At 39.8% G+C, this 14,789-nt stretch overlaps 1 protein-coding gene and 1 long non-coding RNA gene across 4 annotated transcripts in view; one reads left to right on the forward strand and one right to left on the reverse strand.

Moving 5' to 3' along the window:
• LOC116701554 (uncharacterized) overlaps positions 1 to 14,712 on the forward strand; it is a 16,621-nt gene extending 1,909 nt beyond the window's left edge. Inside the window, exons 2-3 of the long non-coding RNA XR_004334941.1 lie at positions 14,424 to 14,427; positions 14,583 to 14,712. This is a non-coding gene — a long non-coding RNA (uncharacterized LOC116701554). The remainder of the gene's footprint in view (positions 1 to 14,423; positions 14,428 to 14,582) is intronic.
• Positions 1 to 14,789, reverse strand: part of khdrbs3 (KH domain containing, RNA binding, signal transduction associated 3) — a 136,430-nt gene that overhangs the window by 119,616 nt on the left and 2,025 nt on the right. The window lies entirely within an intron of this gene.

A 14,789-nucleotide genomic window follows, 5' to 3' on the forward strand; every position in this document is an offset into this window, starting at 1 on the left:
AAGCATTCCTTACCCCCCCACACTTCTCATATCAGCGCGGCCCATCTTCACACAGAACCCTGGTCCAACAGCAATTAAAACCTCAGCCCTCCGGTGGAGGGGCGGGCGGGCGTGTGCGAACCACAGATCTATAAACTTGATTTCTATCCATTCACCTCATGCAGCCTCCCATCGACGCGCCAGCTCAGGAGGCGTCGACTGTGTGGACTGCACGCTCGCTGTAATTACAATCACCTTTCCCAGAGATGCATTACGTATGACAGAAAAGGATTGAGCTGTGATACTTGTGATCCCGTCACTAACGAATGAGCTGCCTCATACAGTAAATAGCTGCGGCTATTTACTGTATGCCATTGACAGAGCCACTGTGCACGGTGCACATGTTGTTTCGGGGGATATGTTGCTTCATTAGCATACACACGCACACTGTAGTTTATTTTAAGTCAACCTTAAATACACCGTGCTGCTGCCCCAAATGCTCACTAGTGCACCACGTTTGTATTAATCCAAAAATTGAAAATAATCCCTAACAAATGCATTAATTACCCCTGTGTTAGTCCTGCTTTTGAAAAACTTTTTAAGGTAATTAATGAGCCCTTTTTAAAGATACAAATGATATATTTGGGACCTGTTTTAACAGATTTATAGTATGGGTTCGGTAGGTCCAGGAACCAATGAGCTTGGGGCTGAGTGCCACAGACAAGGTAGGGAAGTTGAAAATGATTGAGACAGACTCACATCTGGTGGGTTTTTCTTTCCTTCTTTTGAATGGAGTCACTGACATTGAGGAAAGTATCGAATAATGCCAGCCTCATCATCCAACTCTTCTGCTGAGCTCGTTTCATGGTTTCATCGCTTGTACAGCATTTGTCTGAAAAAAGGTGGTTCCCTTTAAAAAACAAGTTGAAATTGCACCAAATAGTGTTTATGTTAGTGTCTATTTTACCCAATTTATTCCCATTCGTCATTATGAGTTTTAGGATTTTGATGAAAACAACGCTGCGCCATTCGTTGTCGTTTAATACCAGCATTACCAGTATTTCTAAGAAAAAAGGAAGGAAAAGGAAAAGTGCTCTGCTAACTAGCATAATCATACACAACATGGAATAATTATATTTTTTTAAGTATTGTTCATTTGTAGTTTCTATTTATAAAAAATGCTGTTTTCTTCAGTATGGAGCAACAAAAACTATAACTCCACAACTCTGCCCAGATAGCTTCTGCTTGTAGAACAGCTGTCTCATTAAAATATAAGGTTGGTATAATTAAAATATGTTGCCACGCACTCCTCACAGTACGCTGCAAGGCCTTTGTTTTGTCGAGGAAATCCAAAAAATAGCTTTCTGTGGACTAATGATGGCTGCAGAACGAGACAGAGGTTTAACAAGCAGACAGACAGGGATCCACTTTCAGGTTGTACTTCAACCTAACAAATCCTGGGTCAAACCTTAACAAGACGTGCTGCCAAATGGCACTGTGAAGGTGCACATATGAGCCATCGGTTGGAGTGTTAGACAGACAGCAGCAACACAGTATGATTTTTATCACCAAGGAAAGCGTGGATAATTCTGCTTGTTATGAGGGTTGTATATTCTGAGTTGACCCCTTGTTTATGGTTTGCCTGTAAGACTTAATGAATGTTTTACAGCCAATTGCAGCAGCATTGACATGTTAACAGGCTGACAAAAAACAATATATACACTACATGATGGCATCTGGTCGCTGTGCTGTAAAAATGGAAATAAGGCGATGAGATCATTCAGTAAGTCAGTGGGTTCAAAAACAGCCACTCTTAGCACACATTACATACTGGAGTTTGCAGAGTATCCAGTGGTGGAAGCAGTACTCAGATACTAATGTAGCGCAGCGTAAATTCTTTCAGGAAGATGCACTCCTAAATGAATTCAGCTGTTATCCTAATAAATGGATATTTTATCATGATTGTATAACTGTCGCATCTCTAAAACTAGTCTCTCCTGATCGAAATACCACACTGTTAAAAAAAACTTTGTTACAAATAAAAGTCCTGCATTTTATATGTTACTTAAGTAATAGCATGTCAGTATCATCCAAAAACTGTACTTAAAGTATTAAAAGTAAAAGTAGTCAATGCAGAAAAATCCTTGCATTTTAGAAAGTGGAAACTGCTGTGTGTTTAATGGTCTAATCATTTCAGCTGGACTTGTAGGCCGTTATATTGTTAGGTAGTTTAATTTATAATAAAACATCACATTTTATGTGTTTTGTCTGCAAACATATTTGAATATTTGTAAAGTAACTAAAGCTTTCAGATTATTGTATTGGAGTAAAAAAGACAATATACTGTTTCTCTCTAAAATGTAATGGAGTAGAATTAGAAAGTGCAATTAAAAGAAAAGACTCAAGTAAAGTACAAGTTTTGTACTGAAGTACGGTACCTGAGAACACCACTGAGTATATCCTACTTTCAAATGACTTTGTTGGCATGCCATATAATAGAGGAAAAGGGCACAAGAAACAGAGGGAGATGTCCCGAAAAACTCAGAACACAATTCTGCTTTAATATAAGGCTCTTAAAATAGAGACGGGGGACACAGCCAAGCCCGCCGCCCAGCAGGACACGAGGAGGGGTCTCTTGGCACTGGTGCTAAATGAGCATCCCTCTCTCCTCCTCTCTCGGTGCATTACAAGATAACTTTTCCTGCTCCACAAACCTAGAAAATGCACTTAACTTTCATTTACTGATATCCCACCACCTCTCGCTCATTAAAGATTCATGCCCACCACCACCAAAGCCTCTGCTTCTTTTTCTGTTTTCAAAAGGTGAGCGCGACATTCAATACTTAAAGTGAAATTAAATTGCTTTTTTTTGTGTCTGTTACAGCCAACGGTATCACCGGGCAGAAGGAAGCTTAAACTAAGGTTTCCCCCAGTGTACTGCAAGCCTGGACCCACCGAGCCTGAGTTGCCCTCCACCAGGCCTTAGCCACTGGAAATGAAAATGTTTTAATGTATTTTTAAAACATTCTTTAAACTACAGTTACAGTGGGGTGGCTTGGTTGGAAACTTTGACAGTCATATTTTTTAATCTCCATTTAATTTTAGCACTGACTTGATATAGGGCCCTGTGTAATCTGGCTTTAGTTTATTCAATTCCTATCACAGAAAATATTGGGTTTAAGATTGCCATGACCCTGTGACTGGCCTCAGGCGGGCCCCCATTGAAGAAAAAAGACACTTGCCACCGGGCTGAAAAACTTTACTGGGAGAAACCCTGTAATACTGTAGCTAACCAATACTACTAGCGGTCACGAGCACAAGCCTCTCATCCATGACTATGCTTCCTTCTGCACAGTGATACGGTTGATAGGTGTAGTTAGGTAGAAAGAAAATAGGTCCTACATGAAACTGCTCACAACCACGTCTGTGGATTATCTGTGGATTACAGTATCCGGATCATGATTTCTGCAAAGACGCATTGCTATTGGGTTTCAAAATGTATTTATATGTTGTTCTGTATATATATATATATGTATTTTTGGCACTTTGAGCACCACAAGCAGTATGCCATTTAGTGCTAGACATTTGGTAAGGACACCTTAGCGTCGTGTTTGTAATGCTCTGGGTAACCGTATGGCGCCATTTTTCAATGTGCAGGGTACGTTCAGGCAGCAAAACTACTTGGTTAGGTTTAGGAAAAAGAGAGTTTTGTTATGTTACTTACATATGTGACATTAGTTAAGTATGGTAAGTGACGTAAGTGAAGTACTTTGACTTTTGGTTTCACACGGGACATGGACAGCGATTTCCTGGTTCTAACTCCTTTTGTTGCTTCTTATTTCATTTGATAGACTTGTTGCTCTTCATACAACTTAATCTCAGTGCGCCAGGGTCGAGCAGTTGAGACCCTGGTGGGTCTCATACAGATGATTCTAACGGGTGACGAGTTCCGAGTGAGAACGGGCTGACAACAGCACATCTTTGTTTACTGGCACACAGAAAGCCCGCCAGCCGACCTTTTTTCTTCCCTTCAACAATAACAAACTATTATTAGTGCGTTTAAAAACACGTTGTCATCATTTTTGACGAGAAAAAAAGGGTTGACTATATGTGATTTCAGTTAATCTTTAATGCACCAAAGAAGATTCATGTTGTTAATGGTTACTAATGGAAGAATGATGACATTTTGAAATGAGGTTTTGTACCTTTCCATTAAGTCTTAACGTGATTAACACTTTTATGGTGTTCGGGTCTGTGGAACCCGTTTTCAATGTTTGCTAAAAGAAAAATTATGCTATTTATTATTTCTTCTAATTGGCCTTGGCTCATTTTCTGTGAAGAACATAAAAAATAACTTATTTTCAATGACTGTACACGGTACACCTTATATATGAGGTATTCGGGTCTGCAGGACTCAGCCAACATGGGGCGAACGCTTCTACTGGGTGGACTAGAGGCCGCCCCCTGGAAGCCACTGGTGACACTTTGAGCAAAGCTTCAGTGTTTTCAGTGTTTGTAGTGTTTTAAATAAATGATTTTGATATGATCATAATAGAGCCCCTAGCACCCCCATTCAAAAGGCCATTTGACCCAAGAAAATACGATAAATCTTAGAAGAGGCACTTACGTCCTAATTATGCTTTTGAAGTGCCCATATTATGAAGAAAACCCTTTTTCTGGGATTTGGGGTGTTATTGTGTGTCTCTGGTGCTTCCACATGACTACAAACTTGGAAAAAAAAACTATCCATGCTGTTTTGAGTGAGACACAGTTTCTGAAGGTCCTCAGCCTTCAGTCTCCGGGTGAGCTGTTCAAAATCTGCACAGCTTTCTACGTCACTAGCCGAGACGAGGTGGCTAACTAGCACATGCTAAAGCTAGTATGCTGGCGCTAGAATGCTAGCTTGTTCTCACTGGCAAAACACTGCTTCAACACACAGTAGTACACCAAAATCTCCAAAAGAACTACTTCCATGTCCCTGTTCTGCAGGTTCTCCACAAGTGGCCCTCGTTTAGAAGACGTCTCCCAGCTAATCTTGCCCTGGACTGACCAAAGTTGGAGAAAGAGTTATCTAGCTGATGTGAGCTTCCGTAACTACTGAGCATGTGCAACTTCCAACAAAGTCTGTGTCTGATCTAACATCATTTACACTGATTGAACTGTTCTTGGATACACAGAGTTTGTTGCTAGACATGCAGGTCTGATCAATTTATCAAACTAACGAGCTGACCCCGCTAGTCGGACGCAACCTTATATTTAGAGGAAGCAACATGCAGTCATTGTCATACACTTTAGCCTGGACTGATAGTGATGTATGAATACAATGGTGTCATGCTAGTCAACCAGCATATTTCTACCTAATGTCCCTCACCAAAACCACTTCAGAAGAGTAACGTCAGTCACAGGGGTTACTTGCTTTGGTGTTTGTCAAGCATTAAAGTTCCACAAAGAAAGGTTCACATTAGAAAATATGCTATTTAATTTGTATCTTCTTTGTAGATGCACTCCCCTACAAAATCACATTAGTCAAGAATGATTTATTATTTCCAAATAGAGATATTTATGTACTGTTTTAAAAATGATTTTCTTTTTTCATATTGCAATATATCTCGCAAGTATAAAAAATAACGCAATGTCAGATATGTCGTGTAGGCCTAGTATACATAGCAGGCACATTAATTCTCCCAACATCAGAGGGGGCGAGGGATGGAGAGCGCGCTGAACTGTACATGACAAAAAGAAAATGGGAGGTTAAGATTTTCGACCTTGGCTATTTCCTTGCCATGTCTCAGTGATGTTTGAGGGGGGCTCTGAATCATAATATTGTACAGAACACAGTATTTACTGAGAGTGTAGGTGACTTACACCATCTGTTTATAAAGCAACAGGCTCAGGCAGACACTCTGCCAGCAAAAAGGCACAAGGTCCCTGGGCTTATCTTGGTAGAGGTTTGCTGCTGCTGCTCCTCGGCAGCAGCGAGGTGGAACGATAAACATAATTAAATTGAGTTGGATTACACAAAATGGATCGGATCAGTTGGGAAGGCGGAGAAGCTAATCCAGTGCAATCCACTCTTATAGAGGTGCCAACCACACAAAACGACATAAATAAAGAAGAGGGAAAGGGAAGCGGTGGCTGTCGCGGGGGGATCAAGGCAGGGCCACAGAAAGGACCCCTTCAAGTAAAAACCAGCTCCAGAGTCAAATATTAACTAGAAAATAAGAAACTGGGCTTAGAATACTTCTCATTCTCTACTGAATTGGAAACAAAAAAGCACTAAAGGATGGTAATGTGCGGAGCGCAGAATGTGTTTAAAAGGCTTCCATAGTGGCAAAACTTAACAAGCAATGACTTTCTTTTGAGGAAGTAGGAGATTACATTTGTCTTTCATCGCGGCAGTAGTTACAATGACTTAATCATGGATGAGACTCCTTCTAGCTTTTCACCTATGTTTTAGTTATTGAAAATGATTGAGGTGTATGGTATGAAAGCAGAAGGTAGCCTGGGAGTTCCTACATTTTCTTTTAAGACATCTGAACTTTTCTATCTGTCACAAACGCATTTTTTACAGCACTCCCATGACTACATTTTTTTATCCATTTTAACTCCCATTCCACTATTCCATTTTTTGTTCTCCTCCTCATTGTATTTTCCCTTTTGTAACTGACTTGGTAAAATCCCCTTAGAAATAACCTTTCCCTGGGGAAAGAGACTTATTTTCTATATAGCCCTGCCAACCCGCTCGTACCCTCTCTGTCCTTTCCATCCCTATCTCCCTTTGTCTCACAGCCTCAAGCACAGTAAACAGGGTGATACAGTCTGGGGGTTTCTACTGCTATTCAAACCAATCCAGTGTAATCCTAGTCCGTCTGCGTCCTGTCTTGAGCAGCACTGCAGAGCCAGTTATCATCTAATAAAATGAGGATTATTGGATCTACCATGTAAGCGATGCAGGGAAAGCTAAGGCAGAGGCTAGATTGTTGATGGGAAGATGCCATTGGCTCCTTTCAATATCCATCCTATCCTGTTACCAAATTAAATGCGTTTGAAGCACCAATGATCAAAAAATGTCAAGTAGTAAAGCTGGCATTTAAAAATCAATTTGTAGTCTTGCTTACGCAAATTGTAATTTTTATGTTATTGTATGGCTACTTGAGTTTAGACTAACATTTGAGAATTTTGGCTTTCTTTGTTAAATTAAAAAATGTTTTTTATAAACAATACCTCAGAATAAGGTGTCAAAAAAGCACTGTTAATATACTGTGTATATATATATATATGATATGTATATTTGCCAAGCACATTTACCCATCAGGGAATGTATCCTTTAACCAGTGCCAACTGATTAGGAGTAGTGGGCAGCCATAGTTCGGCGCCCGGGGAAATCCAGTCGTAACGCCAGAACCTACGTCAATGGCAAAGGAGCTCAGCAGCGACCGCCCACTTTTTAAAAGGCTCTGGTTGCTCTGGTGTTTTTCCCCATTCAATATCTCCAATTACATTTCATTAAATGCTTATAAAAAGTGTTTTACGTCTGAAACCAAGCCAACCAGCTACTAGATGAACTGTGACCGTAACGCATTTGATTCAGTCCAAAAGAACATTTAGAAAAAGGCAAAGAGGTACAAGCCTGTGTACATAAACAATCGTAGTCTTCAGTGGTAGCAGCTGGCACTAGCTGTTTTATAGCAGTAGCTCCACCATACTGAGATGATGTCGTTGGTACACTTAGGATTGTAGGCAGAGTAGGTAGCACTTGTCCATGACATCAAGAATAAAAAATGTTTTTCTTAAAATAATGTAGAATTAATATGGACTCCTGGCTTGGCACCTGTATCAGAAAAACTACCCAGCCATGCCAAAGACCCAGCAACACACATCTCTAAATTATGTTACCAGAGATGTGAAATATCAGCTTTAAGCATACTCCTACACCCAAACAAGTAGAGTTTGCATTATTTAAGCTGCACTGGCTGGCCGCTTTAATTGGGAGTCTTCTTTTGAATAGCCGTCCTAGCAGACAGCTCAAGGCAGGCCCTCAGCATATGAGGTGGAGAAGGAAAATGCTCATCTTTGTGTCATTTGAAATATGAATGCAGTATAAATACTGGAGCAGCATGTTCAACATGGGAATTTCACAGACTCCACATTACATCAACAAGCCAAGCCCAGGGCAAGCTTTGTGCCAGGTGGAGAATGTGTCCCGTGCAATATGGTGAAGGTGTTGCATGGACGGTGGTAGAATCGCTTAGGAGATGCAAGCAAAGAGCAATGAACCAACAGATGGAGAAACTAATTAAAGCAATTAATAATTAGTTTTGTGGTATGACTTTTTGAACGGGGATTTGAACAGAAAACAGGTACAGATAGAGTCATAAAGGGACTGTGACATGATGATGAATCCTAAAACTACTAGGGGTGTCACAGATTTAATTTTATATTGAAAATTAATGGAAATCTGGTTTCGTTTTCGAAATCAAAACGCAGGATCAGCAATTCTCCCAGTGTGTTTTTTTTCTCTCTCCAGCTCCGCCTACTTGCTCATGTCAACAATAACATGCATGCGTGTAGCATGCAGCTAAAGACACAGGGTAACATTTAAAGCTTGCAGCTGCACTATTCCAGTGGGAGATGACAGAGGAACAACAGAACTGGAAAATCTTGTTTCCTGCTTCCCTGATGTCACCATGTGGCAACATTCTGCCTCCTCCGTGAGTGAGTTAGGGAAACAAACTATAAAAGGTAAAGCGTGTGGGCTCCAACAGGGGGTCTGTGGTGCCTTCACATGCACCTCGTTAAACTAATGGTGCTTTCAACTGCTCTGAGAAACTCAAATTGTTGTTGCACAGTACATTTCTCCCATCTATTGGCTCTTATTCTGAGATTGCTTGCTTGATTTAAACCATGAACTTAAATACGAAAGTCAAATTGAATCTGACTCAAAATGCTCAAATGTTCACTAGAAAGCATGAGCCTGTAGGATATCTGAAGTGCGGCACCAATTCTAACATTACTTCAGAAATTATAACCATGTCTTTCAGCAGTGGGAGTAAAACTAACTTGTGGGCCATAAAACCTAAAACACATTTAATCCATTGTTCATGTACTGTAGAAATATTGATTAATACAGCTTTAAATATATACACAATGCATGTCTGGATTTTAATGGTTTATTGTTTTTCCTTTGTTAGATTGGGTCAATTAAGCTCATCCAGGTGACTCTAGAACTGACTGCACACAGTTTTCTTCCAGCACTGTTATAATAGATTTGATTACCTCTCATTGTGAACTACTGCGTCTGTTTTATTTACATGCAGAGGAACACCGTTGACTCGTGCTAATATTCTAGGTTTGACAGTTTAACTCTATTAAAAGGCATCATATCAAGTGTTGTACCTGAGTGGGGAAATTACATCATCATCGGCTCATTGTTGCTACATTAATGAGTGGCAACGTGCACGCCGCATTAGAAAAAAATAATAATAATCAATACAGGCATGTGATCCGTGGCATCTACAAACGAGGTGCTGTTAGTTTTTTAGCTAGTTAGCTGGGATCTGCCTGTGTTAGTCCTGGCCTACATTCCACCCTCTGGATTCCAGTGGGAGCTGCAGCAAAACAAAGACAGAGCTCTGCAAACACCTCTTAGCCACAACGCCGCTCAGCAGCCTACCACTGCACGTTGGAATGCAAACGGGTTTGTTGGAGCTTCCCCGTCTGCCCTCTTCCAGTTCACTTGCAAGTTCACTACATCTGTGGGTCAAATCCCCAGTCAGCTCTCGGCCTCTGACAGGTTCAGGGCCGTGGCTGTGCCTCCACCTCAGTGTGTGGCTCAGAATGTCGGCCAGCCGCAGATCCACAGATCATTATCGCTATCAAGCACTGTTTCCCCAACAAAACGATATTGCTGCCTTTGATCCTACGCCAAAGCTTATTTCTGTTCACTTCTGGGCATTCTAACCCAGGAACTGCTCTCACTCGGGGCAAAATCTAAGCATGGCTAAAAATAGGCCTCTGTTCTGTTGATGAGATGGAAATGTAGGAATTAACAATAGGGCACTATGTCTGAAATAAGACATCCCCCCCACCTGCTCAGTCTGGGCAGATAATGTATGTTTTTTTCTTGTTTTTCTTTGTGGATAAGACAGCTGAGGCTGTTAATTCAATGCAAACATGGTGCTATCCTCCTGCTGTGGAATATTCAATTAAAAACTGCCAGCTTGCAACGTGCAAACTGGGCCAGAGGTCCTGAAAGATTCAGAGTGGGCTCCACGCTGCTCTGCATCCACATACTGAACAAACAGAATATGGTGCAGGGAGTGACTACATTTTGAAAGCATTGTTGTTTACACAAATTTCAGGAAATTCATCCAAAGATGATAGTAGTGATCGACCAATTTATCGGCCGGACGAAATATTGGGCCGATATTTGCATTTTTACGTGTATCGGCATTGGCCAATGCGCACCTGCTGCAATCGCCGATTTTCCCGTTATTATTTACAGACAGGCGCCCACACAGGCAGCTCTGTGTTGCTAGAGAGAGTGCTGGGAGCTCGCTCTTCAAGACAACTGTAAGTTTTAAACTGTTTGACTTAGCTGAAATATTGCCATACACTTTGAAAATGGAAACACGTTGCTCTACATGTGCTTGCAACTATAGCTAAGCAAGTTTGTGGGTCGTAGCTGAATATTAATTTGTGTTAACGTTCATCATGTACCACACATAAGCGCACTGTGTATGCCTTACTTGTTTTTAGAGCTGCTTGCTGACCTGTATCATTATCAATCCAGTTCAATGGTGGTTGAGTTTTTCAGTCGGCGTCAGCTACCAAACAGAAGTTTGTGTGTGTGTGTGTGTGTGTGTGTCTTTCTTACTCAGTGTGACACACCCATCACAGCAACATGAGAATGCTGCACCAACTGAAGAAGAGCTTTTAAAACTTTGAGAGATATGTTTTATACGTGGTTGAATATTTTTTACCTGTTAACGTTTAGAGCAGAAACTTGTTGAACAATTTGTTGCTTAATGTGCATCTTATATTACGTTATTTTCCTCTGCTGATTTATGTTCGACAAATCTGCCAGCTTCTTTTACATTTTCATTTACTACTGTGTTGTCTTTGCATATTAGGTTTCATATTTGCCTTAGAAGTACTCATTTTATTTTATGTAGAAAAATTGAAACCAAGCATTTTATTTCAATGGCTACTTTTAAGTTGTAAATAATAGTTACTTTTAAAATTAACTATACTACAGTGTGCAGTGTGCAGTGTATTATGTGGCTTGTTTGTTGCAACTGTGTGCAATAGTGTAATAATTTTAATTACTTTAAGAACTTATTTACAGAATTTTAGTTATGCTTATATATTTATTTTCAGTATTTTCAGCACTTAATTCTTTTTGTCCTTGTTCTACCTCACCTGTTTTTACTATTTGTTAAATATTGTTTTTTTAAGTTCAATAAATGTTCCTTTTTTAAATTGAGACATGTAACATTTGTTATCATTGTGTCATTTTTATGACGTGAATTGAGGGAGCAAAAGCAGTATAGGCTCCAAATGTCGACTCAAGGAAATCAGCAGCCTGTACCGGTCATCGGGTAAGGCTGATGAAAAGAATCAGCATCAGCACTAAAAAATCCATATCGGTCGATCCCCAGATGATAGTCATTATACTGTTCAGCAATAGGAAATCTATTTCAATGATAAAAGTCCTAACTGCTGTGATGATCAGAATAATCTGAATAATCCCCCCCACAATGTTAGAATGGTTGTTGAAATTTCAAATGATAACGTTACAGCCCTAAAGTTACATTTTTTTTGCGTACAAAGTAATATTTGTAGGGGCAATAGTGTTTTACTTGTAGTAGGGCTGCTCGGTAATGGAAACAATTGATGGTTACCAAATATTTTTGGTCAATATTGAAATCACGAGAGTTTAAAGGCAAAACGTAATGTGCAAAATATCTATTGCTCCGTTTATGTGATCATTAAGAGCCACAATTGTGATCAAAATAAAATAGTAATTCATTGCACAGCCCCAACATGTAGCCCTTGCGGCACCATGTGCTGTTAGGGTAGCACCAATTTAATGTAAATAACTGAGCACTTCATGCCTCACGAGCTGTTTCCATACCTAGAGGCCCTTAATTAGTATGCTGCTACTGAGGATATTTTCATTCCATGTAGGCTGCTGGTCCTGCTTGTCTCTGTCTTTGGCTTAAGATATTTCTCCAGTTCCAAGTGTCCGCTGCCGACTGTATGAGGCTTGTCACAGGGGCAGAGATATGGTCCTTGCAGGATAAGAGCTCTGTGAATGGCCCAAACTTATCAAAGCAGCCCGCCCTGTCCCCAAGCTTCAAATACAATGCTCCCCCTAATTTCTCCAGAATGGAAGTCCCTCCGGACCTGAAGTAATCTCATATTTTCCGTTTGCACGCAGTAACTCAAGTTACTCTAGCTCTGTTCCCTGCATCCCTTGCCAATTGCATAATCAAGTCCAGAACTCATCAGCGAGATGGCAGAAGAAGTGCTCTATTAAGCTGCATCATGTTCCATCTGTTGTGTAAGACAGAGATAACAGTATTTACAGTTCTGGAGTTGTGGCAGACGGTTTCGGCCAATTTTTTGTGCACAGCAGAGTTCTGCTTACTTCATAAAATGTCACGGATTAATTCTGCCGCTTGCGATGGTGGCCAACTGCAATTTTTACCCTCACCAGAAAAAGCACAGACTAACTTTGTTGGAAGTGTTATATCAAGAACTTGTGCTACCGTTTGAATGTAAAAAACATTGGGGGCATTTACTCTAAAAGTTCTTTTTTGGCTTGTCCTGTTTCATATTCTAAGTATTCCATCATTTTTATTCAATTTTGGGGAGCGGACCATATTTGCTAGAACTCTACAGGGTACCCGGGGTGTGGATAAAGGACTTTAAGAGTCTCTGCCAAGAAAGTGGTAGGTAAGAGTCTTTCAACTTGGCATTAAGTATTCAGTGCTCAGGTCTTTCTATCAGTGAGGAGAATATGTATTCACAGAAAGACTAACCCAGATTTGAGAAACCAGCTGATAACAAAAAGTGCTGAGTGAAACACAGCCTTATCTACTCACAGATTTCCTTACTGTACATGAATCAGCTCAACCGACATCTGTTCTTTCAAACAGGACTCCGATCTGAAAGCAATATTGTCCTGGCCTTAACATCCATTACTGTAAAATACATTATCATTAGGCAGGGCAAGTTTATTTATATAGCACATTTATTACCAGTGGCAATACAATGTGCTTCACACAAAACAAAAGCAAGGATCAGTACATGTTTATGAAATCAGTAAGAATTAAAAGCATGACAACATTCAGACATAAAAACAGTAAAAGATAAAAGCATTACATAAAATAAAGAAAAGAATAGTCAAAATCATCTGTCTACCACAATAATTAATAATGCTTCAGTGAAGCAGTATCAGAAAGCATCTGAAAAAACATTTGTCTTTAGTCTTGATTTAAAACTGAGTAGTTGGGGCATTTTGGATCCCTTCTGGAAGTTGGTTCCAGAGGTGAACCGTATAATGGCTGAGTGCTGCTTCACCCTGTTTGGTGCGGATAGTGGGTTTTCTAAAAAGGGGTTTCTGCTCTGATCTGAGAGACCTGAGTGGTACATACTTCAGTGCAGAAACATGTCCGATACTTTGGCCCTATCATTAGAAGGCAGTTATGTATAGAAGTATTTTATTTTACACATCACTATATGAAAAGGTGACTATATACTGTATAAAGGGTGATTCTTGCATATTTATTCTCTAAACTACAGTGAAGATGTGTGCCACTTTTTTTTTTTAACCAGCACATTCTGATTAAGTTATTAGGAGCCCATCGAAGGACATAGCATGAGCGCCAAACTCCTTCATGTCAGAAACTCCCAAGGATTTCAAAATGTAATTCATTTGACCACAAAACTCAACCTAGTATGATCAAATGTGATTATATCAGAGGGGAAGTGTTATACATGTGTGATCATTTGAAACAGTTACGTAGAGACGCAAACTTCTTCCCTTATTTGTATCCAGTCAACAGTCAGTTTATCCAATAGTCAATCGACTACTATTTTCATAATGGATTCAAGGCCATTTTTACTGCAGTTAATTGTTTCTCAAGCAGAATAGGGAAATATGTTTTACTGCGAGCTTAACAATTTAGGATTTTAGGATTTCTTTTTTTGTTTTTGTACATTACTGTATCCTGAATATCTTTGGGTTTTAGACTGTTGGTCAGAGAAAAACAAGCAGGACATCCCATCGGGCTTTAGGGTGTTGTGAAGGACATTGGTCACTACTTACTGACTAGACCTAATCAATTAGTTGGATAAATAGTCAGCAGATTCATCAATGATGGAAAAAATTAACTGAATATTCATATAACAAGTTTTGAAGATGTCAGACTATCCAGAAAAGTCACTTTGTGTGTGTCACTGAACTCAACACTAGGCTTGCGGAATATGAGGAAAATATCACAATAATAATATTACTGTTTGAAGTGTACTCAGTTCTGCAACTTTGCTGCTTTCATTATTCTGCTAATATACAAGAAATGGCTTGTTGAAACAAGGTAAATCATTACCAACCTTCTTTTATGAACAAAATGAACATTGAACTGAATATACAAAAGGCACCACTAAAAAAAATAGAACGACAACTACATTATAAAGTGCAGTTTTGTACTCATATTTTCTTTCAACTAACACACAAATCTCAGTGTCTTTTGCAATATGTTGCAGCCTTTTTTGCGACAGTTGATATTGCGTTAATGATAAAA

Source organism: Etheostoma spectabile, chromosome 14 (assembly GCF_008692095.1).
Source record: "Etheostoma spectabile isolate EspeVRDwgs_2016 chromosome 14, UIUC_Espe_1.0, whole genome shotgun sequence".
Classification (NCBI taxonomy): Eukaryota; Metazoa; Chordata; class Actinopteri; order Perciformes; family Percidae; genus Etheostoma; species Etheostoma spectabile.